Source organism: Phyllobates terribilis, unplaced genomic scaffold (genome assembly GCF_046119375.1).
Source record: "Phyllobates terribilis strain yellow unplaced genomic scaffold, ASM4611937v1 Scaffold_1__5_contigs__length_1240528914, whole genome shotgun sequence".
Lineage (NCBI taxonomy): Eukaryota > Metazoa > Chordata > Amphibia > Anura > Dendrobatidae > Phyllobates > Phyllobates terribilis.
The window spans coordinates 1003277676-1003300576 of NW_027362761.1; the positions used below are offsets into that span (position 1 = coordinate 1003277676).

Genomic DNA, 22901 nt, shown 5'->3' on the forward strand with positions numbered 1-22901 from the left:
TGATGTGCTTTCTTCATATGAAATCTATTTAAAAAATCAGCCAAAAGGTCGAAAAACGTTGTCTGTAAAAAGTCAATGTAAAAAATCTATAAGATGATACTTTTAGCACTTTGGAAGACTCTAAAACTAAGAATTGACTTGTAAAATAAAAATTCCTGATTATTTGTCTGTACTTTTTGAATTCATTAAAGATTTTTAGAGAAGAAAAATGCATCGGAAAGAAAAAATAATCACAATGTAAAACTTTGTAAAGTTCTAATAGCTTTAATGTAATTTAAAAAAAAAAAAAAAGAGTGTGCAGTACTTAAGTTTTGGGGGTATAGCTCAGTGGCAGAGCATTTGACTGCAGATCAAGAGGTCCTTGGTTCAACTCCAAGTGCCCCCTGAAGATTTATCTTTTTAAACCAAATAATTCTAGCTTTATTACTTGTTTATCCATTAAAACATTTTAGGCATATAACGTTGAATGCATATTGATGTGCTTTCTTCATATGAAATCTATTTAAAAAATCAGCCAAAAGGTCGAAAAACGTTGTCTGTAAAAAGTCAATGTAAAAAATCTATAAGATAATACTTTTAGCACTTTGGAAGACTCTAAAACTAAGAATTGACTTGTAAAATAAAAATTCCTGATTATTTGTCTGTACTTTTTGAATTCATTAAAGATTTTTAGAGAAGAAAAATGCATCGGAAAGAAAAAATAATCACAATGTAAAGCTTTGTAAAGTTCTTATAGCTTTAATGTAATTTAAAAAAAAAAAAAAAGAGTGTGCATTACTTAAGATTTGGGGGTATAGCTCAGTGGCAGAGCATTTGACTGCAGATTAAGAAGTCCTTAGTTCAACTTCGAGTGTCCCCTGAAGATAAATCTTTTTAAACCAAATAATCCTTGCTTTATTACTTGTTTATCCATTAAAACATTTTAGGCATTTAACATTGAATGCATATTGATGTGCTTTCTGCATATGAAATCTATTTAAAAAATCAGCCAAAAGGTCGAAAAACATTGTCTGTAAAAAGTCAATGTAAAAAATCTATAAGATGATACTTTTAGCACTTTGGAAGACTCTAAAACTAAGAATTGACTTGTAAAATAAAAATTCCTGATTATTTGTCTGTACTTTTTGAATTCATTAAAGATTTTTAGAGAAGAAAAATGCATCGGAAAAAAAAAATAATCACAATGTAAAATTTTGTAAAGTTCTTATAGCTTTAATGTAATTGAAAAGAAAAAAAAAAGAGTGTGCAGTACTTAAGTTTTGGGGGTATAGCTCAGTGGCAGAGCATTTGACTGCAGATCAAGAGGTCCTTGGTTCAACTAAACGTGCCCCCTGAAGATAAATCGTTTTAAACCAAATAATTGTTGCTTTATTACTTGTTTATCCATTAAAACATTTTAGGCATATAACGTTGAATGCATATTCATGTGCTTTCTTCATATGAAATCTATTTAAAAAATCAGCCAAAAGGTCGAAAAACGTTGTCTGTAAAAAGTCAATGTAAAAAATCTATAAGCTGATACTTTTAGCACTTTGGAAGACTCTAAAACTAAGAATTGACTTGTAAAATAAAAATTCCTGATTATTTGTCTGTACTTTTTGAATTCATTAAAGATTTTTAAAGAAGAAAAATGCATCAGAAAGAAAAAATAATCACAATGTAAAGCTTTGTAAAGTTCTTATAGCTTTAATGTAATTTAAAAAAAAAAAAAAAAGAGTGTGCATTACTTAAGTTTTGAGGGTATAGCTCAGTGGCAGAGCATTTGACTGCAGATTAAGATGTCCGTGGTTCAACTCCGAGTGCCCCCTGAAGATAAATCTTTTTAAACCAAATAATTCTTGCTTTATTACTTGTTTATCCATTAAAACATTTTAGGCATATAACGTTGAATGCATATTGATGTGCTTTCTTCATATGAAATCTATTTAAAAAATCAGCCAAAAGGTCGAAAAATGTTGTCTGTAAAAAGTCCATGTAAAAAATCTATAAGATGATACTTTTAGCACTTTGGAAGACTCTAAAACTAAGAATTGACTTGTAAAATAAAAATTCCTGATTATTTGTCTGTACTTTTTGAATTCATTAAAGATTTTTAGAGAAGAAAAATGCATCGGAAAGAAAAAATAATCACAATGTAAAGCTTTGTAAAGTTCTTATAGCTTTAATGTAATTTAAAAAAAAAAAAAAGAGTGTGCATTACTTAAGTTTTGGGGGTATAGCTCAGTGGCAGAGCATTTGACTGCAGATTAAGAAGTCCTTGGTTCAACTCCGAGTGCCCCCTGAAGATAAATGTTTTTAAACCAAATAATTCTTGCTTTATTACTTGTTTATCCATTAAAACATTTTAGGCATATAACGTTGAATGCATATTGATGTGCTTTCTTCATATGAAATCTATTTAAAAAATCAGCCAAATGGTCGAAAAACGTTGTCTGTAAAAAGTCAATGTGAAAAATCTATAAGATGATACTTTTAGCACTTTGGATGACTCAAAAACTAAGAATTGACTTGTAAAATAAAAATTCCTGATTATTTGTCTGTACTTTTTGAATTCATTAAAGATTTTTAGAGAAGAAAAATGCATCGGAAAGAAAAAATAATCACAATGTAAAGCTTTGTAAAGTTCTTATAGCTTTAATGTAATTTAAAAAAAAAAAAAAGAGTATGCATTACTTAAGTTTTGGGTGTATAGCTCAGTGGCAGAGCATTTGACTGCAGATTAAGAAGTCCTTGGTTCAACTCCGAGTGTCCCCTGAAAATAAATCATTCTAAACCAAATAATTCTTGCTTTATTACTTGTTTATCCATTAAAAGATTTTAGGCATATAACGTTGAATGCATATTGATGTGCTTTCTTCATATGAAATCTATTTAAAAAATCAGCCAAAAGGTCGAAAAACGTTGTCTGTAAAAAGTCAATGTAAAAAATCTATAAGATGATACTTTTAGCACTTTGGAAGACTCTAAAACTAAGAATTGACTTGTAAAATAAAAATTCCTGATTATTTGTCTGTACTTTTTGAATTCATTAAAGATTTTTAGAGAAGAAAAATGCATCTGAAAGAAAAAATAATCACAATGTAAAACTTTGTAAAGTTCTTATAGCTTTAATCTAATTTAAAAAAAAAAAAAAAATAGTGTGCAGTTCTTAAGTTTTGGGGGTATAGCTCAGTGGCAGAGCATTTGACTGCAGATTAAGAAGTCCTTGGTTCAACTCCAAGTGCCCCCTGAAGATAAATCTTCTTAAACCAAATAATTCTTGCTTTATTACTTGTTTATCCATTAAAACATTTTAGGCATATAACGTTGAATGCATATTGATGTGCTTTCTTCATATGAAATCTATTTAAAAAATCAGCCAAAAGGTCGAAAAACGTTGTCTGTAAAAAGTCAATGTAAAAAATCTATAAGATGATACTTTTAGCACTTTGGAAGACTCTAAAACTAAGAATTGACTTGTAAAATAAAAATTCCTGATTATTTGTCTGTACTTTTTGAATTCATTAAAGATTTATAGAGAAGAAAAATGCATCGGAAAGAAAAAATAATCACAATGTAAAACTTTGTAAAGTTTTTATAGCTTTAATGTAATTTAAAAAAAAAAAAAAAGAGTGTGCAGTACTTAAGTTTTGGGGGTATAGCTCAGTGGCAGAGCATTTGACTGCATATCAAGAGGTCATTGGTTCAACTCCAAATGCCCCCTGAAGATAACTCTTTTTAAACCAAATAATTCTTGCTTTATTACTTGTTTATCCATTAAAACATTTTAGGCATATAACGTTGAATGCATATTGATGTGATTTCTTCATATGAAATCTATTTAAAAAATCAGCCAAATGGTCGAAAAACGTTGTTTGTAAAAAGTCAATGTGAAAAATCTATAAGATGATACTTTTAGCACTTTGGATGACTCTAAAACTAAGAATTGACTTGTAAAATAAAAATTCCTGATTATTTGTCTGTACTTTTTGAATTCATTAAAGATTTTTAGAGAAGAAAAATGCATCGGAAAGAAAAAGTAATCACAATGTAAAGCTTTGCAAAGTTCTTATAGCTTTAATGTAATTTACAAAAAAAAAAAAGAATATGCATTACTTAAGTTTTGGGGGTATAGCTCAGTGGCAGAGCATTTGACTGCAGATTAAGAAGTCCTTGGTTCAACTCCGAGTGTCCCCTGAAGATAAATCATTTTAAACCCAATAATTCTTGCTTTATCACTTGTTTATCCATTAAAAGATTTTAGGCATATAACGTTGAATGCATATTGATGTGCTTTCTTCATATGAAATCTATTTAAAAAATCAGCCAAAAGGTCGAAAAACGTTGTCTGTAAAAAGTCAATGTAAAAAATCTATAAGATGATACTTTTAGCACTTTGGAAGACTCTAAAACTAAGAATTGACTTGTAAAATAAAAATTCCTGATTATTTGTCTGTACTTTTTGAATTCATTAAAGATTTTTAGAGAAGAAAAATGCATCGGAAAGAAAAAATAATCACAATGTAAAGCTTTGTAAAGTTCTTATAGCTTTAATGTAATTTAAAAAAAAAAAAATGAGTGTGTATTACTTAAGATGTGGGGGTATAGCTCAGTGGCAGAGCATTTGACTGCAGATTAAGAAGTCCTTGGTTCAACTTCAAGTGTCCCCTGAAGATAAATCTTTTTAAACCAAATAATCCTTGCTTTATTACTTGTTTATCCATTAAAACATTTTAGGCATATAACGTTGAATACATATTGATGTGCTTTCTGCATATGAAATCTATTTAAAAAATCAGCCAAAAGGTCGAAAAACATTGTCTGTAAAAAGTCAATGCAAAAAATCTATAAGATGATACTTTTAGCACTTTGGAAGACTCTAAAACTAAGAATTGACTTGTAAAATAAAAATTCCTGATTATTTGTCTGTACTTTTTGAATTCATTAAAGATTTTTAGAGAAGAAAAATGCATCGGAAAGAAAAAATAATCACAATGTAAAACTTTGTAAAGTTCTTATAGCTTTAATGTAATTTAAAAAAAAAAAAAAAAAGAGTGTGCAGTACTTAAGTTTTGGGGGTATATCTCAGTGGCAGAGCATTTGACTGCAGATCAAGAGGTCCTTGGTACAACTCTAAGTGCCCCCTGAAGATAAATCTTTTTAAACCAAATAATTCTTGCTTTATTACTTGTTCATCCATTAAAACATTTTAGGCATAAAACGTTGAATGCATATTGATGTGCTTTCTTCTTATGAAATCTTTTTAAAAAATCAGCCAAAAGGTCAAAAAACGTTGTCTGTAAAAAGTCAATGTAAAAAATCTATAAGATGATACTTTTAGCACTTTGGAAGACTCTAAAACTAAGAATTGACTTGTAAAATAAAAATTCCTGATTATTTGTCTGTACTTTTTGAATTCATTAAAGATTTTTAGAGAAGAAAAATGCATCGGAAAGAAAAAATAATCACAATGTAAAACTTTGTAAAGTTCTTATAGCTTTAATGTAATTTAAAAAAAAAAAAGAGTGTGCAGTACTTAAGTTTTGTGGGTATAGCTCAGTGGCAGAGCATTTGACTGCAGATCAAGAGGTCCTTGGTACAACGCCGAGTGCCTCCTGAAGATAAATCCTTTTAAAACAAATAATCCTTGCTTTATTACTTGTTTATCCATTAAAACATTTTAGGCATATAACGTTGAATGCATATTGATGTGCTTTCTTCATATGAAATCTATTTAAAAAATCAGCCAAAAGGTCGAAAAATGTTGTCTGTAAAAAGTCAATGTAAAAAATCTATAAGATGATACTTTTAGCACTTTGGAAGATTCTAAAACTAAGAATTGACTTGTAAAATAAAAATTCCTGATTATTTGTCTGTACTTTTTGAATTCATTAAAGATTTTTAGAGAAGAAAAATGCATCGGAAAGAAAAAATAATCACAATGTAAAGCTTTGTAAAGTTCTTATAGCTTTAATGTAATTTAAAAAAAAAAAAAAAGAGTGTGCATTACTTAAGATTTGGGGGTATAGCTCAGTGGCAGAGCATTTGACTGCAGATTAAGAAGTCCTTGGTTCAACTTCAAGTGTCCCCTGAAGATAAGTCTTTTTAAACCAAATAATCCTTGCTTTATTACTTGTTTATCCATTAAAACATTTTAGGCATATAACGTTGAATACATATTGATGTGCTTTCTGCATATGAAATCTATTTAAAAAATCAGCCAAAAGGTCGAAAAACATTGTCTGTAAAAAGTCAATGTAAAAAATCTATAAGATGATACTTTTAGCACTTTGGAAGACTCTAAAACTAAGAATTGACTTGTAAAATAAAAATTCCTGATTATTTGTCTGTACTTTTTGAATTCATTAAAGATTTTTAGAGAAGAAAAATGCATCGGAAAGAAAAAATAATCACAATGTAAAACTTTGTAAAGTTCTTATAGCTTTAATGTAATTTAAAAAAAAAAAAAAAAGAGTGTGCAGTACTTAAGTTTTGGTGGTATATCTCAGTGGCAGAGCATTTGACTGCAGATCAAGAGGTCCTTGGTACAACTCTAAGTGCCCCCTGAAGATAAATCTTTTTAAACCAAATAATTCTTGCTTTATTACTTGTTCATCCATTAAAACATTTTAGGCATAAAACGTTGAATGCATATTGATGTGCTTTCTTCTTATGAAATCTTTTTAAAAAATCAGCCAAAAGGTCAAAAAACGTTGTCTGTAAAAAGTCAATGTAAAAAATCTATAAGATGATACTTTTAGCACTTTGGAAGACTCTAAAACTAAGAATTGACTTGTAAAATAAAAATTCCTGATTATTTGTCTGTACTTTTTGAATTCATTAAAGATTTTTAGAGAAGAAAAATGCATCGGAAAGAAAAAATAATCACAATGTAAAACTTTGTAAAGTTCTTATAGCTTTAATGTAATTTAAAAAAAAAAAAATGAGTGTGCATTACTTAAGATTTGGGGGTATAGCTCAGTGGCAGAGCATTTGACTGCAGATTAAGAAGTCCTTGGTTCAACTTCAAGTGTCCCCTGAAGATAAATCTTTTTAAACCAAATAATCCTTGCTTTATTACTTGTTTATCCATTAAAACATTTTAGGCATATAACGTTGAATGCATATTGATGTGCTTTCTGCATATGAAATCTATTTAAAAAATCAGCCAAAAGGTCGAAAAACATTGTCTGTAAAAAGTCAATGTAAAAAATCTATAAGATGATACTTTTAGCACTTTGGAAGACTCTAAAACTAAGAATTGACTTGTAAAATAAAAATTCCTGATTATTTGTCTGTACTTTTTGAATTCATTAAAGATTTTTAGAGAAGAAAAATGCATCGGAAAGAAAAAATAATCACAATGTAAAACTTTGTAAAGTTCTTATAGCTTTAATGTAATTTAAAAAAAAAAAAAAAGAGTGTGCAGTACTTAAGTTTTGGGGGTATAGCTCAGTGGCAGAGCATTTGACTGCAGATCAAGAGGTCCTTGGTACAGCTCCGAGTGCCCCCTGAAGATAAGTCTTTTTAAACCAAATAATCCTTGCTTTATTACTTGTTTATCCATTAAAACATTTTAGGCATATAACGTTGAATGCATATTGATGTGCTTTCTTCATATGAAATCTATTTAAAAAATCAGCCAAAAGGTCGAAAAACGTTGTCTGTAAAAAGTCAATGTAAAAAATCTATAAGATGATACTTTTAGCACTTTGGAAGACTCTAAAACTAAGAATTGACTTGTAAAATAAAAATTCCTGATTATTTTGTCTGTACTTTTTGAATTCATTAAAGATTTTTAGAGAAGAAAAATGCATCGGAAAGAAAAAATAATCACAATGTAAAACTTTGTAAAGTTCTAATAGCTTTAATGTAATTTAAAAAAAAAAAAATAGAGTGTGCAGTACTTAAGTTTTGGGGGTATAGCTCAGTGGCAGAGCATTTGACTGCAGATTAAGAGGTCCTTGGTTCAACTCCAAGTGCCCCCTGAAGATAAATCTTTTTAAACCAAATAATTCTAGCTTTATTACTTGTTTATCCATTAAAACATTTTAGGCATATAACGTTGAATGCATATTGATGTGCTTTCTTCATATGAAATCTATTTAAAAAATCAGCCAAAAGGTCGAAAAACGTTGTCTGTAAAAAGTCAATGTAAAAAATCTATAAGATAATACTTTTAGCACTTTGGAAGACTCTAAAACTAAGAATTGACTTGTAAAATAAAAATTCCTGATTATTTGTCTGTACTTTTTGAATTCATTAAAGATTTTTAGAGAAGAAAAATGCATCGGAAAGAAAAAATAATCACAATGTAAAACTTTGTAAAGTTCTTATAGCTTTAATGTAATTTAAAAAAAAAAAAAAAAGAGTGTGTAGTACTTAAATTTTGGGGGTATAGCTCAGTGGCAGAGCATTTGACAGCAGATCAAGAGGTCCTTGGTACAACTCTAAGTTCTCCCTGAAGATAAATCTTTTTAAACCAAATAATTCTTGCTTTATTACTTGTTCATCCATTAAAACATTTTAGGCATAAAACGTTGAATGCATATTGATGTGCTTTCTTCATATGAAATCAATTTAAAAAATCAGCCAAAAGGTCAAAAAACGTTGTCTGTAAAAAGTCAATGTAAAAAATCTATAAGATGATACTTTTAGCACTTTGGAAGACTCTAAAACTAAGAATTGACTTGTAAAATAAAAATTCCTGATTATTTGTCTGTACTTTTTGAATTCATTAAAGATTTTTAGAGAAGAAAAATGCATCGGAAAGAAAAAATAATCACAATGTAAAACTTTGTAAAGTTCTTATAGCTTTAATGTAATTTAAAAAAAAAAAAAAAAGAGTGTGTAGTACTTAAGTTTTGGGGGTATAGCTCAGTGGCAGAGCATTTGACTGCAGATCAAGAGGTCCTTGGTACAACTCTAAGTGCCCCCTGAAGATAAATCTTTTTAAACCAAATAATTCTTGCTTTATTACTTGTTCATCCATTAAAACATTTTAGGCATAAAACGTTGAATGCATATTGATGTGCTTTCTTCATATGAAATCAATTTAAAAAATCAGCCAAAAGGTCAAAAAACTTTGTCTGTAAAAAGTCAATGTAAAAAATCTATAAGATGATACTTTTAGCACTTTGGAAGACTCTAAAACTAAGAATTGACTTGTAAAATAAAAATTCCTGATTATTTGTCTGTACTTTTTGAATTCATTAAAGATTTTTAGAGAAGAAAAATGCATCGGAAAGAAAAAATAATCACAATGTAAAACTTTGTAAAGTTCTTATAGCTTTAATGTAATTTAAAAAAAAAAAAGAGTGTGCAGTACTTAAGTTTTGGGGGTATAGCTCAGTGGCAGAGCATTTGACTGCAGATCAAGAGGTCCTTGGTACAGCTCTGAGTGCCCCCTGTAGATAAGTCTTTTTAAACCAAATAATCCTTGCTTTATTACTTGTTTATCCATTAAAACATTTTAGGCATATAACGTTGAATGCATATTGATGTGCTTTCTTCATATGAAATCTATTTAAGAAATCAGCCAAAAGGTCGAAAAACGTTGTCTGTAAAAAGTCAATGTAAAAAATCTATAAGATGATACTTTTAGCACTTTGGAAGACTCTAAAACTAAGAATTGACTTGTAAAATAAAAAATCCTGATTATTTGTCTGTACTTTTTGAATTCATTAAAGATTTTTAGAGAAGAAAAATGCATCGGAAAGAAAAAATAATCACAATGTAAAACTTTGTAAAGTTCTAATAGCTTTAATGTAATTTAAAAAAAAAAAAAAAGAGTGTGCAGTACTTAAGTTTTGGGGGTATAGCTCAGTGGCAGAGCATTTGACTGCAGATCAAGAGGTCCTTGGTTCAACTCCAAGTGCCCCCTGAAGATTTATCTTTTTAAACCAAATAATTCTAGCTTTATTACTTGTTTATCCATTAAAACATTTTAGGCATATAACGTTGAATGCATATTGATGTGCTTTCTTCATATGAAATCTATTTAAAAAATCAGCCAAAAGGTCGAAAAACGTTGTCTGTAAAAAGTCAATGTAAAAAATCTATAAGATAATACTTTTAGCACTTTGGAAGACTCTAAAACTAAGAATTGACTTGTAAAATAAAAATTCCTGATTATTTGTCTGTACTTTTTGAATTCATTAAAGATTTTTAGAGAAGAAAAATGCATCGGAAAGAAAAAATAATCACAATGTAAAGCTTTGTAAAGTTCTTATAGCTTTAATGTAATTTAAAAAAAAAAAAAAAGAGTGTGCATTACTTAAGATTTGGGGGTATAGCTCAGTGGCAGAGCATTTGACTGCAGATTAAGAAGTCCTTAGTTCAACTTCGAGTGTCCCCTGAAGATAAATCTTTTTAAACCAAATAATCCTTGCTTTATTACTTGTTTATCCATTAAAACATTTTAGGCATTTAACATTGAATGCATATTGATGTGCTTTCTGCATATGAAATCTATTTAAAAAATCAGCCAAAAGGTCGAAAAACATTGTCTGTAAAAAGTCAATGTAAAAAATCTATAAGATGATACTTTTAGCACTTTGGAAGACTCTAAAACTAAGAATTGACTTGTAAAATAAAAATTCCTGATTATTTGTCTGTACTTTTTGAATTCATTAAAGATTTTTAGAGAAGAAAAATGCATCGGAAAAAAAAAATAATCACAATGTAAAATTTTGTAAAGTTCTTATAGCTTTAATGTAATTGAAAAGAAAAAAAAAAGAGTGTGCAGTACTTAAGTTTTGGGGGTATAGCTCAGTGGCAGAGCATTTGACTGCAGATCAAGAGGTCCTTGGTTCAACTAAACGTGCCCCCTGAAGATAAATCGTTTTAAACCAAATAATTGTTGCTTTATTACTTGTTTATCCATTAAAACATTTTAGGCATATAACGTTGAATGCATATTCATGTGCTTTCTTCATATGAAATCTATTTAAAAAATCAGCCAAAAGGTCGAAAAACGTTGTCTGTAAAAAGTCAATGTAAAAAATCTATAAGCTGATACTTTTAGCACTTTGGAAGACTCTAAAACTAAGAATTGACTTGTAAAATAAAAATTCCTGATTATTTGTCTGTACTTTTTGAATTCATTAAAGATTTTTAAAGAAGAAAAATGCATCAGAAAGAAAAAATAATCACAATGTAAAGCTTTGTAAAGTTCTTATAGCTTTAATGTAATTTAAAAAAAAAAAAAAAAGAGTGTGCATTACTTAAGTTTTGAGGGTATACCTCAGTGGCAGAGCATTTGACTGCAGATTAAGATGTCCGTGGTTCAACTCCGAGTGCCCCCTGAAGATAAATCTTTTTAAACCAAATAATTCTTGCTTTATTACTTGTTTATCCATTAAAACATTTTAGGCATATAACGTTGAATGCATATTGATGTGCTTTCTTCATATGAAATCTATTTAAAAAATCAGCCAAAAGGTCGAAAAATGTTGTCTGTAAAAAGTCCATGTAAAAAATCTATAAGATGATACTTTTAGCACTCTGGAAGACTCTAAAACTAAGAATTGACTTGTAAAATAAAAATTCCTGATTATTTGTCTGTACTTTTTGAATTCATTAAAGATTTTTAGAGAAGAAAAATGCATCGGAAAGAAAAAATAATCACAATGTAAAGCTTTGTAAAGTTCTTATAGCTTTAATGTAATTTAAAAAAAAAAAAAAGAGTGTGCATTACTTAAGTTTTGGGGGTATAGCTCAGTGGCAGAGCATTTGACTGCAGATTAAGAAGTCCTTGGTTCAACTCCGAGTGCCCCCTGAAGATAAATGTTTTTAAACCAAATAATTCTTGCTTTATTACTTGTTTATCCATTAAAACATTTTAGGCATATAACGTTGAATGCATATTGATGTGCTTTCTTCATATGAAATCTATTTAAAAAATCAGCCAAATGGTCGAAAAACGTTGTCTGTAAAAAGTCAATGTGAAAAATCTATAAGATGATACTTTTAGCACTTTGGATGACTCAAAAACTAAGAATTGACTTGTAAAATAAAAATTCCTGATTATTTGTCTGTACTTTTTGAATTCATTAAAGATTTTTAGAGAAGAAAAATGCATCGGAAAGAAAAAATAATCACAATGTAAAGCTTTGTAAAGTTCTTATAGCTTTAATGTAATTTAAAAAAAAAAAAAAGAGTATGCATTACTTAAGTTTTGGGGGTATAGCTCAGTGGCAGAGCATTTGACTGCAGATTAAGAAGTCCTTGGTTCAACTCCAAGTGCCCCCTGAAGATAAATCTTCTTAAACCAAATAATTCTTTCTTTATTACTTGTTTATCCATTAAAACATTTTAGGCATATAACGTTGAATGCATATTGATGTGCTTTCTTCATATGAAATCTATTTAAAAAATCAGCCAAAAGGTCGAAAAACGTTGTCTGTAAAAAGTCAATGTAAAAAATCTATAAGATGATACTTTTAGCACTTTGGAAGACTCTAAAACTAAGAATTGACTTGTAAAATAAAAATTCCTGATTATTTGTCTGTACTTTTTGAATTCATTAAAGATTTTTAGAGAAGAAAAATGCATCGGAAAGAAAAAATAATCACAATGTAAAACTTTGTAAAGTTTTTATAGCTTTAATGTAATTTAAAAAAAAAAAAAAAGAGTGTGCAGTACTTAAGTTTTGGGGGTATAGCTCAGTGGCAGAGCATTTGACTGCATATCAAGAGGTCATTGGTTCAACTCCAAATGCCCCCTGAAGATAACTCTTTTTAAACCAAATAATTCTTGCTTTATTACTTGTTTATCCATTAAAACATTTTAGGCATATAACGTTGAATGCATATTGATGTGAATTCTTCATATGAAATCTATTTAAAAAATCAGCCAAATGGTCGAAAAACGTTGTTTGTAAAAAGTCAATGTGAAAAATCTATAAGATGATACTTTTAGCACTTTGGATGACTCTAAAACTAAGAATTGACTTGTAAAATAAAAATTCCTGATTATTTGTCTGTACTTTTTGAATTCATTAAAGATTTTTAGAGAAGAAAAATGCATCGGAAAGAAAAAGTAATCACAATGTAAAGCTTTGTAAAGTTCTTATAGCTTTAATGTAATTTACAAAAAAAAAAAAGAATATGCATTACTTAAGTTTTGGGGGTATAGCTCAGTGGCAGAGCATTTGACTGCAGATTAAGAAGTCCTTGGTTCAACTCCGAGTGTCCCCTGAAGATAAATAATTTTAAACCCAATAATTCTTGCTTTATCACTTGTTTATCCATTAAAAGATTTTAGGCATATAACGTTGAATGCATATTGATGTGCTTTCTTCATATGAAATCTATTTAAAAAATCAGCCAAAAGGTCGAAAAACGTTGTCTGTAAAAAGTCAATGTAAAAAATCTATAAGATGATACTTTTAGCACTTTGGAAGACTCTAAAACTAAGAATTGACTTGTAAAATAAAAATTCCTGATTATTTGTCTGTACTTTTTGAATTCATTAAAGATTTTTAGAGAAGAAAAATGCATCGGAAAGAAAAAATAATCACAATGTAAAACTTTGTAAAGTTCTTATAGCTTTAATGTAATTTAAAAAAAAAAAAAAAAGAGTGTGTAGTACTTAAGTTTTGGGGGTATAGCTCAGTGGCAGAGCATTTGACTGCAGATCAAGAGGTCCTTGGTACAACTCTAAGTGCCCCCTGAAGATAAATCTTTTTAAACCAAATAATTCTTGCTTTATTACTTGTTCATCCATTAAAACATTTTAGGCATAAAACGTTGAATGCATATTGATGTGCTTTCTTCATATGAAATCAATTTAAAAAATCAGCCAAAAGGTCAAAAAACTTTGTCTGTAAAAAGTCAATGTAAAAAATCTATAAGATGATACTTTTAGCACTTTGGAAGACTCTAAAACTAAGAATTGACTTGTAAAATAAAAATTCCTGATTATTTGTCTGTACTTTTTGAATTCATTAAAGATTTTTAGAGAAGAAAAATGCATCGGAAAGAAAAAATAATCACAATGTAAAACTTTGTAAAGTTCTTATAGCTTTAATGTAATTTAAAAAAAAAAAAGAGTGTGCAGTACTTAAGTTTTGGGGGTATAGCTCAGTGGCAGAGCATTTGACTGCAGATCAAGAGGTCCTTGGTACAGCTCTGAGTGCCCCCTGAAGATAAGTCTTTTTAAACCAAATAATCCTTGCTTTATTACTTGTTTATCCATTAAAACATTTTAGGCATATAACGTTGAATGCATATTGATGTGCTTTCTTCATATGAAATCTATTTAAGAAATCAGCCAAAAGGTCGAAAAACGTTGTCTGTAAAAAGTCAATGTAAAAAATCTATAAGATGATACTTTTAGCACTTTGGAAGACTCTAAAACTAAGAATTGACTTGTAAAATAAAAAATCCTGATTATTTGTCTGTACTTTTTGAATTCATTAAAGATTTTTAGAGAAGAAAAATGCATCGGAAAGAAAAAATAATCACAATGTAAAACTTTGTAAAGTTCTAATAGCTTTAATGTAATTTAAAAAAAAAAAAAAAGAGTGTGCAGTACTTAAGTTTTGGGGGTATAGCTCAGTGGCAGAGCATTTGACTGCAGATCAAGAGGTCCTTGGTTCAACTCCAAGTGCCCCCTGAAGATTTATCTTTTTAAACCAAATAATTCTAGCTTTATTACTTGTTTATCCATTAAAACATTTTAGGCATATAACGTTGAATGCATATTGATGTGCTTTCTTCATATGAATTCTATTTAAAAAATCAGCCAAAAGGTCGAAAAACGTTGTCTGTAAAAAGTCAATGTAAAAAATCTATAAGATAATACTTTTAGCACTTTGGAAGACTCTAAAACTAAGAATTGACTTGTAAAATAAAAATTCCTGATTATTTGTCTGTACTTTTTGAATTCATTAAAGATTTTTAGAGAAGAAAAATGCATCGGAAAGAAAAAATAATCACAATGTAAAGCTTTGTAAAGTTCTTATAGCTTTAATGTAATTTAAAAAAAAAAAAAAAGAGTGTGCATTACTTAAGATTTGGGGGTATAGCTCAGTGGCAGAGCATTTGACTGCAGATTAAGAAGTCCTTAGTTCAACTTCGAGTGTCCCCTGAAGATAAATCTTTTTAAACCAAATAATCCTTGCTTTATTACTTGTTTATCCATTAAAACATTTTAGGCATTTAACATTGAATGCATATTGATGTGCTTTCTGCATATGAAATCTATTTAAAAAATCAGCCAAAAGGTCGAAAAACATTGTCTGTAAAAAGTCAATGTAAAAAATCTATAAGATGATACTTTTAGCACTTTGGAAGACTCTAAAACTAAGAATTGACTTGTAAAATAAAAATTCCTGATTATTTGTCTGTACTTTTTGAATTCATTAAAGATTTTTAGAGAAGAAAAATGCATCGGAAAAAAAAAATAATCACAATGTAAAATTTTGTAAAGTTCTTATAGCTTTAATGTAATTGAAAAGAAAAAAAAAAGAGTGTGCAGTACTTAAGTTTTGGGGGTATAGCTCAGTGGCAGAGCATTTGACTGCAGATCAAGAGGTCCTTGGTTCAACTAAACGTGCCCCCTGAAGATAAATCGTTTTAAACCAAATAATTGTTGCTTTATTACTTGTTTATCCATTAAAACATTTTAGGCATATAACGTTGAATGCATATTCATGTGCTTTCTTCATATGAAATCTATTTAAAAAATCAGCCAAAAGGTCGAAAAACGTTGTCTGTAAAAAGTCAATGTAAAAAATCTATAAGCTGATACTTTTAGCACTTTGGAAGACTCTAAAACTAAGAATTGACTTGTAAAATAAAAATTCCTGATTATTTGTCTGTACTTTTTGAATTCATTAAAGATTTTTAAAGAAGAAAAATGCATCAGAAAGAAAAAATAATCACAATGTAAAGCTTTGTAAAGTTCTTATAGCTTTAATGTAATTTAAAAAAAAAAAAAAAAGAGTGTGCATTACTTAAGTTTTGAGGGTATACCTCAGTGGCAGAGCATTTGACTGCAGATTAAGATGTCCGTGGTTCAACTCCGAGTGCCCCCTGAAGATAAATCTTTTTAAACCAAATAATTCTTGCTTTATTACTTGTTTATCCATTAAAACATTTTAGGCATATAACGTTGAATGCATATTGATGTGCTTTCTTCATATGAAATCTATTTAAAAAATCAGCCAAAAGGTCGAAAAATGTTGTCTGTAAAAAGTCCATGTAAAAAATCTATAAGATGATACTTTTAGCACTCTGGAAGACTCTAAAACTAAGAATTGACTTGTAAAATAAAAATTCCTGATTATTTGTCTGTACTTTTTGAATTCATTAAAGATTTTTAGAGAAGAAAAATGCATCGGAAAGAAAAAATAATCACAATGTAAAGCTTTGTAAAGTTCTTATAGCTTTAATGTAATTTAAAAAAAAAAAAAAGAGTGTGCATTACTTAAGTTTTGGGGGTATAGCTCAGTGGCAGAGCATTTGACTGCAGATTAAGAAGTCCTTGGTTCAACTCCGAGTGCCCCCTGAAGATAAATGTTTTTAAACCAAATAATTCTTGCTTTATTACTTGTTTATCCATTAAAACATTTTAGGCATATAACGTTGAATGCATATTGATGTGCTTTCTTCATATGAAATCTATTTAAAAAATCAGCCAAATGGTCGAAAAACGTTGTCTGTAAAAAGTCAATGTGAAAAATCTATAAGATGATACTTTTAGCACTTTGGATGACTCAAAAACTAAGAATTGACTTGTAAAATAAAAATTCCTGATTATTTGTCTGTACTTTTTGAATTCATTAAAGATTTTTAGAGAAGAAAAATGCATCGGAAAGAAAAAATAATCACAATGTAAAGCTTTGTAAAGTTCTTATAGCTTTAATGTAATTTAAAAAAAAAAAAAAGAGTATGCATTACTTAAGTTTTGGGTGTATAGCTCAGTGGCAGAGCATTTGACTGCAGATTAAGAAGTCCTTGGTTCAACTCCGAGTGTCCCCTGAAAATAAATCATTCTAAACCAAATAATTCTTGCTTTATTACTTGTTTATCCATTAAAAGATTTTAGGCATATAACGTTGAATGCATATTGATGTGCTTTCTTCATATGAAATCTATTTAAAAAATCAGCCAAAAGGTCGAAAAACGTTGTCTGTAAAAAGTCAATGTAAAAAATCTATAAGATGATACTTTTAGCACTTTGGAAGACTCTAAAACTAAGAATTGACTTGTAAAATAAAAATTCCTGATTATTTGTCTGTACTTTTTGAATTCATTAAAGATTTTTAGAGAAGAAAAATGCATCTGAAAGAAAAAATAATCACAATGTAAAACTTTGTAAAGTTCTTATAGCTTTAATCTAATTTAAAAAAAAAAAAAAAGAGTGTGCAGTTCTTAAGTTTTGGGGGTATAGCTCAGTGGCAGAGCATTTGACTGCAGATTAAGAAGTCCTTGGTTCAACTCCAAGTGCCCCCTGAAGATAAATCTTCTTAAACCAAATAATTCTTTCTTTATTACTTGTTTATCCATTAAAACATTTTAGGCATATAACGTTGAATGCATATTGATGTGCTTTCTTCATATGAAATCTATTTAAAAAATCAGCCAAAAGGTCGAAAAACGTTGTCTGTAAAAAGTCAATGTAAAAAATCTATAAGATGATACTTTTAGCACTTTGGAAGACTCTAAAACTAAGAATTGACTTGTAAAATAAAAATTCCTGATTATTTGTCTGTACTTTTTGAATTCATTAAAGATTTTTAGAGAAGAAAAATGCATCGGAAAGAAAAAATAATCACAATGTAAAACTTTGTAAAGTTTTTATAGCTTTAATGTAATTTAAAAAAAAAAAAAAAGAGTGTGCAGTACTTAAGTTTTGGGGGTATAGCTCAGTGGCAGAGCATTTGACTGCATATCAAGAGGTCATTGGTTCAACTCCAAATGCCCCCTGAAGATAACTCTTTTTAAACCAAATAATTCTTGCTTTATTACTTGTTTATCCATTAAAACATTTTAGGCATATAACGTTGAATGCATATTGATGTGAATTCTTCATATGAAATCTATTTAAAAAATCAGCCAAATGGTCGAAAAACGTTGTTTGTAAAAAGTCAATGTGAAAAATCTATAAGATGATACTTTTAGCACTTTGGATGACTCTAAAACTAAGAATTGACTTGTAAAATAAAAATTCCTGATTATTTGTCTGTACTTTTTGAATTCATTAAAGATTTTTAGAGAAGAAAAATGCATCGGAAAGAAAAAGTAATCACAATGTAAAGCTTTGTAAAGTTCTTATAGCTTTAATGTAATTTACAAAAAAAAAAAAGAATATGCATTACTTAAGTTTTGGGGGTATAGCTCAGTGGCAGAGCATTTGACTGCAGATTAAGAAGTCCTTGGTTCAACTCCGAGTGTCCCCTGAAGATAAATAATTTTAAACCCAATAATTCTTGCTTTATCACTTGTTTATCCATTAAAAGATTTTAGGCATATAACGTTGAATGCATATTGATGTGCTTTCTTCATATGAAATCTATTTAAAAAATCAGCCAAAAGGTCGAAAAACGTTGTCTGTAAAAAGTCAATGTAAAAAATCTATAAGATGATACTTTTAGCACTTTGGAAGACTCTAAAACTAAGAATTGACTTGTAAAATAAAAATTCCTGATTATTTGTCTGTACTTTTTGAATTCATTAAAGATTTTTAGAGAAGAAAAATGCATCGGAAAGAAAAAATAATCACAATGTAAAGCTTTGTAAAGTTCTTATAGCTTTAATGTAATTTAAAAAAAAAAAAATGAGTGTGTATTACTTAAGATGTGGGGGTATAGCTCAGTGGCAGAGCATTTGACTGCAGATTAAGAAGTCCTTGGTTCAACTTCAAGTGTCCCCTGAAGATAAATCTTTTTAAACCAAATAATCCTTGCTTTATTACTTGTTTATCCATTAAAACATTTTAGGCATATAACGTTGAATGCATATTGATGTGCTTTCTGCATATGAAATCTATTTAAAAAATCAGCCAAAAGGTCGAAAAACATTGTCTGTAAAAAGTCAATGTAAAAAATCTATAAGATGATACTTTTAGCACTTTGGAAGACTCTAAAACTAAGAATTGACTTGTAAAATAAAAATTCCTGATTATTTGTCTGTACTTTTTGAATTCATTAAAGATTTTTAGAGAAGAAAAATGCATCGGAAAGAAAAAATAATCACAATGTAAAACTTTGTAAAGTTCTTATAGCTTTAATGTAATTAAAAAAAAAGAAAAAAGAGTGTGCAGTACTTAAGTTTTGGGGGTATAGCTCAGTGGCAGAGCATTTGACTGCATATCAAGAGGTCATTATTACAACGCCGAGTGCCTCCTGAAGATAAATCCTTTTAAAACAAATAATCCTTGCTTTATTACTTGTTTATCCATTAAAACATTTTAGGCATATAACGTTGAATGCATATTGATGTGCTTTCTTCATATGAAATCTATTTAAAAAATCAGCCAAAAGGTCGAAAAACGTTGTCTGTAAAAAGTCAATGTAAAAAATCTATAAGATGATACTTTTAGCACTTTGGAAGACTCTAAAACTAAGAATTGACTTGTAAAATAAAAATTCCTGATTATTTTGTCTGTACTTTTTGAATTCATTAAAGATTTTTAGAGAAGAAAAATGCATCGGAAAGAAAAAATAATCACAATGTAAAACTTTGTAAAGTTCTAATAGCTTTAATGTAATTTAAAAAAAAAAAAAAAGAGTGTGCAGTACTTAAGTTTTGGGGGTATAGCTCAGTGGCAGAGCATTTGACTGCAGATTAAGAGGTCCTTGGTTCAACTCCAAGTGCCCCCTGAAGATAAATCTTTTTAAACCAAATAATTCTAGCTTTATTACTTGTTTATCCATTAAAACATTTTAGGCATATAACGTTGAATGCATATTGATGTGCTTTCTTCATATGAAATCTATTTAAAAAATCAGCCAAAAGGTCGAAAAACGTTGTCTGTAAAAAGTCAATGTAAAAAATCTATAAGATAATACTTTTAGCACTTTGGAAGACTCTAAAACTAAGAATTGACTTGTAAAATAAAAATTCCTGATTATTTGTCTGTACTTTTTAAATTCATTAAAGATTTTTAGAGAAGAAAAATGCATCGGAAAGAAAAAATAATCACAATGGAAAGCTTTGTAAAGTTCTTATAGCTTTAATGTAATTTAAAAAAAAAAAAAAAGAGTGTGCATTACTTAAGATTTGGGGGTATAGCTCAGTGGCAGAGCATTTGACTGCAGATTAAAAAGTCCTTGGTTCAACTTCAAGTGTCCCCTGAAGATAAGTCTTTTTAAACCAAATAATCCTTGCTTTATTACTTGTTTATCCATTAAAACATTTTAGGCATATAACGTTGAATACATATTGATGTGCTTTCTGCATATGAAATCTATTTAAAAAATCAGCCAAAAGGTCGAAAAACATTGTCTGTAAAAAGTCAATGAAAAAATCTATAAGATGATACTTTTAGCACTTTGGAAGACTCTAAAACTAAGAATTGACTTGTAAAATAAAAATTCCTGATTATTTGTCTGTACTTTTTGAATTCATTAAAGATTTTTAGAGAAGAAAAATGCATCGGAAAGAAAAAATAATCACAATGTAAAACTTTGTAAAGTTCTTATAGCTTTAATGTAATTTAAAAAAAAAAAAAAAAAGAGTGTGCAGTACTTAAGTTTTGGGGGTATATCTCAGTGGCAGAGCATTTGACTGCAGATCAAGAGGTCCTTGGTACAACTCTAAGTGCCCCCTGAAGATAAATCTTTTTAAACCAAATAATTCTTGCTTTATTACTTGTTCATCCATTAAAACATTTTAGGCATAAAACGTTGAATGCATATTGATGTGCTTTCTTCTTATGAAATCTTTTTAAAAAATCAGCCAAAAGGTCAAAAAACGTTGTCTGTAAAAAGTCAATGTAAAAAATCTATAAGATGATACTTTTAGCACTTTGGAAGACTCTAAAACTAAGAATTGACTTGTAAAATAAAAATTCCTGATTATTTGTCTGTACTTTTTGAATTCATTAAAGAATTTTAGAGAAGAAAAATGCATCGGAAAGAAAAAATAATCACAATGTAAAACTTTGTAAAGTTCTTATAGCTTTAATGTAATTTAAAAAAAAAAAAGAGTGTGCAGTACTTAAGTTTTGTGGGTATAGCTCAGTGGCAGAGCATTTGACTGCAGATCAAGAGGTCCTTGGTACAACGCCGAGTGCCTCCTGAAGATAAATCCTTTTAAAACAAATAATCCTTGCTTTATTACTTGTTTATCCATTAAAACATTTTAGGCATATAACGTTGAATGCATATTGATGTGCTTTCTTCATATGAAATCTATTTAAAAAATCAGCCAAAAGGTCGAAAAATGTTGTCTGTAAAAAGTCAATGTAAAAAATCTATAAGATGATACTTTTAGCACTTTGGAAGATTCTAAAACTAAGAATTGACTTGTAAAATAAAAATTCCTGATTATTTGTCTGTACTTTTTGAATTCATTAAAGATTTTTAGAGAAGAAAAATGTATCGGAAAGAAAAAATAATCACAATGTAAAGCTTTGTAAAGTTCTTATAGCTTTAATGTAATTTAAAAAAAAAAAAAAAGAGTGTGCATTACTTAAGATTTGGGGGTATAGCTCAGTGGCAGAGCATTTGACTGCAGATTAAGAAGTTCTTGGTTCAACTTCAAGTGTCCCCTGAAGATAAGTCTTTTTAAACCAAATAATCCTTGCTTTATTACTTGTTTATCCATTAAAACATTTTAGGCATATAACGTTGAATACATATTGATGTGCTTTCTGCATATGAAATCTATTTAAAAAATCAGCCAAAAGGTCGAAAAACATTGTCTGTAAAAAGTCAATGTAAAAAATCTATAAGATGATACTTTTAGCACTTTGGAAGACTCTAAAACTAAGAATTGACTTGTAAAATAAAAATTCCTGATTATTTGTCTGTACTTTTTGAATTCATTAAAGATTTTTAGAGAAGAAAAATGCATCGGAAAGAAAAAATAATCACAATGTAAAACTTTGTAAAGTTCTTATAGCTTTAATGTAATTTAAAAAAAAAAAAAAAAGAGTGTGCAGTACTTAAGTTTTGGTGGTATATCTCAGTGGCAGAGCATTTGACTGCAGATCAAGAGGTCCTTGGTACAACTCTAAGTGCCCCCTGAAGATAAATCTTTTTAAACCAAATAATTCTTGCTTTATTACTTGTTCATCCATTAAAACATTTTAGGCATAAAACGTTGAATGCATATTGATGTGCTTTCTTCTTATGAAATCTTTTTAAAAAATCAGCCAAAAGGTCAAAAAACGTTGTCTGTAAAAAGTCAATGTAAAAAATCTATAAGATGATACTTTTAGCACTTTGGAAGACTCTAAAACTAAGAATTGACTTGTAAAATAAAAATTCCTGATTATTTGTCTGTACTTTTTGAATTCATTAAAGATTTTTAGAGAAGAAAAATGCATCGGAAAGAAAAAATAATCACAATGTAAAACTTTGTAAAGTTCTTATAGCTTTAATGTAATTTAAAAAAAAAAAAATGAGTGTGCATTACTTAAGATTTGGGGGTATAGCTCAGTGGCAGAGCATTTGACTGCAGATTAAGAAGTCCTTGGTTCAACTTCAAGTGTCCCCTGAAGATAAATCTTTTTAAACCAAATAATCCTTGCTTTATTACTTGTTTATCCATTAAAACATTTTAGGCATATAACGTTGAATGCATATTGATGTGCTTTCTGCATATGAAATCTATTTAAAAAATCATCCAAAAGGTCGAAAAACATTGTCTGTAAAAAGTCAATGTAAAAAATCTATAAGATGATACTTTTAGCACTTTGGAAGACTCTAAAACTAAGAATTGACTTGTAAAATAAAAATTCCTGAT

General features: G+C 28.7%; 5 non-coding genes across 5 annotated transcripts; all 5 read left to right on the plus strand.

The window, feature by feature from the left end:
- Positions 1-313: 313 nt before the first annotated feature.
- On the plus strand, positions 314-385 carry TRNAC-GCA (transfer RNA cysteine (anticodon GCA)). Its single transcript has one exon. It is a non-coding gene; the product is annotated as a tRNA-Cys (tRNA).
- Positions 386-7895: 7510 nt separating this feature from the next.
- On the plus strand, positions 7896-7967 carry TRNAC-GCA (transfer RNA cysteine (anticodon GCA)). The gene has a single exon. It is a non-coding gene; the product is annotated as a tRNA-Cys (tRNA).
- A 1823-nt stretch (positions 7968-9790) lies between these two features.
- TRNAC-GCA (transfer RNA cysteine (anticodon GCA)) lies at positions 9791-9862 on the plus strand. The gene has a single exon. It is a non-coding gene; the product is annotated as a tRNA-Cys (tRNA).
- A 4664-nt stretch (positions 9863-14526) lies between these two features.
- Positions 14527-14598, plus strand: TRNAC-GCA (transfer RNA cysteine (anticodon GCA)). The gene has a single exon. It is a non-coding gene; the product is annotated as a tRNA-Cys (tRNA).
- A 5140-nt stretch (positions 14599-19738) lies between these two features.
- TRNAC-GCA (transfer RNA cysteine (anticodon GCA)) lies at positions 19739-19810 on the plus strand. The gene has a single exon. It is a non-coding gene; the product is annotated as a tRNA-Cys (tRNA).
- The last annotated feature ends 3091 nt before the right edge of the window (positions 19811-22901 follow it).